The sequence below is a fragment of the Anopheles nili genome, chromosome 3, assembly GCF_943737925.1.
Source record: "Anopheles nili chromosome 3, idAnoNiliSN_F5_01, whole genome shotgun sequence".
NCBI lineage: Eukaryota > Metazoa > Arthropoda > Insecta > Diptera > Culicidae > Anopheles > Anopheles nili.
The window spans coordinates 45,739,609-45,743,857 of NC_071292.1; positions in this window are offsets into that span (position 1 = coordinate 45,739,609).

Sequence of the window (4,249 nt, forward strand, 5' to 3'; positions counted from 1 at the left end):
AAAGGGAGCAAAATAAAGCTTGAATTGCATAATGCACGCGCCGGCTAAAACATGGTCACACAGCACATCATACACTTTGCTTCATTATTCCTTCCCAATTGCTTGTGCTTAGGGTGGGGCTTTTTTAAGCCTAATTTTGTGCAACGATGAGATTAGATCATCTAACACGCTTTACCCGTTTGTTGCTGCCGGAGAACAGGCATACGTGTGTGTGTTTGTGTACATGTGTTGCTGAATCAAATCAAGCCGTTTATCAATATGCTGTAGTACAATCATCCGACATTCGTAACCATTTACTGCGTTAGGAATGTATTATGTAAGAAACCATGTGACTCGATGCCTCGAAGCGAGCAGTATTTAAAGACAAGGACGAGAAGCGGAGAAAGAGTGAGAGAGAGAGAGAGAAAGAGAACGGATCGTGGTGATAGAAAGCACACATTTTGCCAAAGCGAGGGATTTCAACTTTGAATTAGGCTTACTAGGGGGTGATTTTCTGGTGCACACTACACAAGTATTACTAACTATTATTATCATTTCGATTGGAACAATCACGGACTAATTCTAAGTAATTCGCTGCAATATTCTGTCCTTTAGGCAAGGGAGCGTTACGTTATCCTAACACGTGCAGCGTTACGCAGTGGGTAACACACATTGGGAGGAATCAAAGGGACTAGCAAACATTCTATCACGTTGTATCCGGGGTCAATTTCAGTCGTTTTGTGAGCAGCTTGCAATTTCTCAACCTTATGAAGCTTAACTGATGCTGGAGTGAAGCATATTTAGGAATAGTCTCTAGCCGTAGCAGTTGTAGATGTAGTTGTATCCAGCATCAGTGGTAGCCGTAGTATTAGATAAAACATTCACACGACGATCGAGCGCGTCAGAAAGATAAAGCAACAACAAACATGAAAAAGACGCATCTAAAAGATTTGCATCCACACAATGTTCTGCGGTATTTGCTACGAAGCTTTTACGGCACTTTCTTCACTCTTCCGGTTCCTGCTATCGGTGTTTGTTCTAGTAGTGATTGTTGGTGGCCTAGCCCGCTAAAGCCAAGCCGGCTCGCTCTGATTTGCGCGGAAACGGATATTTGTAAAGGACGGACGAACGGACAAGCATAAATAAATCAATTAAATGGCGTTCAGATGGCACTGTTAAGGCACGTGGCGCGCGGAGTATATTTTCTCCTTAAGGGCTCTCTTATGATGATTACGTAGGGTTGAAGAACAGAACAGAAGAAACAAAAAAAAATTCAAAAAACACTAATTCACACTATATGTTTAGGACACACTTTCAAAACCGAAAACTAAAAAACAACACATATACAACAAGCCACAAGCACGGGTCATAAATAATGCCTACAAAGCAGCATGATGTTACCCTTATCAAGGACGACCGGGTGCGGTTAATATTTCACACACTTCGTTTCCTTCAGCCTTTTTCTCAACCTCAATGAAAAGGAACAAATCACACTCGGATGCTCATTATATACACGTATTGGTAATATATGAAAACAAATAAATATATATATACACACATTCAATATTTATAGCATGTATAAATGCATGATGGTAGGGATTATGAAATATACTCTTAAGTAGCTGCCACAGAAAGGAAAGAGCGAAGGGGGAATGAACTTGTGAGAACACTTTACTATGTTTGGCGCGATAATATTCCTGCTCCTCGTTTGTATTTATTCGATCCTGCTGGTATAACTAGGCTCTATGAAAGATGTTAGCCGGTGTGAATATGTTCGAGGCTCAAGCGTGTGTGAGAGAAAGGGAAGGTCCAAATAAAAAGAAAGGAGAATGTAATAAATTCATACTAAACGTAAGGGAAAGGTTAAAAAGGACTCCTCAGAGGAGTTCTGTCAGTGGCCAACGAAGAGAGAAAAGGAAACTAAACAAAGAAAAACACGAGAGCAAGGTATATGATAGGAAGAATACTACATAATGGAAAGTCAGTTTTGGCGTTTTGAACAAAAAAAAAGGAGAAGAATAAGAAAGGTAACACATGTAATGGAAAATGGCATGGCGCATGCAATAAGTGTAAGGTCTTTCTTCCTAAGCTCTAACGTAGATAATATCATCATTTTCCAAATCTTTCTTCCATTGTAGTGTTGCGTGGGTGTGTTGCAGCGAACAAACTTTAATAATAAAACAAAATCAGAACAGCAAAACCCATCTACTGCACTCATAGTAGTACAGGTCTGCGAGAGATAGAGAGAGAGAGAGAGTGTGTGATGTTGTACTTAAAGCCGGTTAGTGGTTAGTGGCTATATTGAATTTTTGCATTTGCAGGTCAACCGAATGGCAAACATAACCCCCAAAAATGGTTACTTTCTACGCATGCACCACGTGGTGCACCGTGCCTAAGGAAAGTAATACGCCATCGGGATGTGCAGTTACCAAAAGGATGGCGCATTGCCAAACAGTGTCAAAATACTACCTGCTTTCCGTTCGAAATTCCCTACTGAGTGGCCTCAAACCGACTTCCGGCTACCGGTTGTCGTGTTGCTGAAGAACGATTTGGTTCGATTTGATCGACTCGATCGTTCTCGCAACGCAATATTTGGCCAGCTACGCGGCAGGTTTCTTTCTTTGGCTCAGCTTTAGCAGCTGCTCTGGTTGTACAGACATTTCAGTTAATTTGTAGAGCTAGTTAGCGACGATGGTTAGCTAAACGCGTAGCGAAAAAACAAGACCATTCCGGCGAGAAAACCCAAAACAATTCGAGGGAACATTCTAAAACAGGAATATTTGGTACACACTCTGTTGTGCAATGGTTGTAAACTCACGTGTTCCTGACAATCCCTTCATACATAGCTGTGGTGGGTTTTTGGGGGGAGGGTAGCCCTTCTTTGGGCTCGCAGTTTGTTTTTATCTCGTTCAATTTCCAAGTAGTTCACGCAATAGGGTCCTCACCCTTGTTCACATACTGTTCCAACTGTTGCTCAACGGTGGCGTTATTATCTGTAGTAACCGAAGATCGTGTAGTTGCATTCGATTATTACTTTCTGCGTTTTTTGTATTACCGTTCGAAAATTCCACACGTGGGATGATTTAACTTATTAAAGAAATAAGAACCTTATGAAAGAAAGACGTACAATCCAAAACGGTCGAAGTAGTAGGCCAAGAAAAAAAAATACACACAAATGACACACACACTCACACACGTACACGAGAATGCTATTGCTTGATATCACCAGCTCGTCCTGGGCGAAAGGACTCGCGTTTCGATTCCAGTATAGGTTGGGCCTGAGAGAAAAAAAAATATTTTTGCACCACAAACATTTCGGCTCGTTCGGCGCAATGGTCAAAATATAAAACAACGTAATTTTTTTACGTTTTGTAAAAATTGAACTCAAAATATCCGTCTCAAGAACCTAGCAACCAGGCAGCGAAGGATACGATAGGATTGCTCCTAGCAGGGGATCATAGTTGCAAACGAATATTTTACACATTCTACCAAACAAAATTAAGCTAGAAAAGGAACATATAAGAAGGGCCAAGCGGATTGGAGGAAGGAACAAACGGTTGAATATTATTTGCGGCTCAACGGGAGCAAGACACATTTTCGTAGCCCGCTTTAGTTGAGGACTTGGAAAAGGCAACAAACAAACAAAAAATGCAAACTGATCTATAAAATGCAACGCACACAAAACACTTATATACCGACACATACACACTAACGACGGAGAAAAATACAACTGTAGTAAGTTCATAAAATTCATGACACAATTGTTTTATTACTGACGGCATGGAAATACTTTTTTTAGGATCCTTTATTTGCGTTATATTATATTCATTCTCATTTTAGTATGGAACAGATTTGCATCTAACAGCTACAGAAGATATCAACATTAAAATACCATTCATCAAACTCATAAACCTACTGAAAGAAATTGAATTTTGTCAACTCTGATGATCAGAAGTGGTCCGCGATCGCCTGAGCTTCTGAATTCCATGAAGTCCTGAGGACTTTTTTAGATTTGTAACTTTAACTCCCTCTCTAAAAATCGAGAATAACAATTTTCCACAATATTCGCAATGGAATTCGACTCTATAATTGTTACGCTTCACTAAACTAGAGCGATATCATAGTGATATGAGCAGGATACGTAGATGGGATTTGTTTTTTAATATATACCACATTTATAAGTTTGTTTCCCAAATTTATCCGCTAAATTATATACTTATTATTATTAATAATCCACTAATTTTTTTAGTTACTTTGACAGGATACGCAA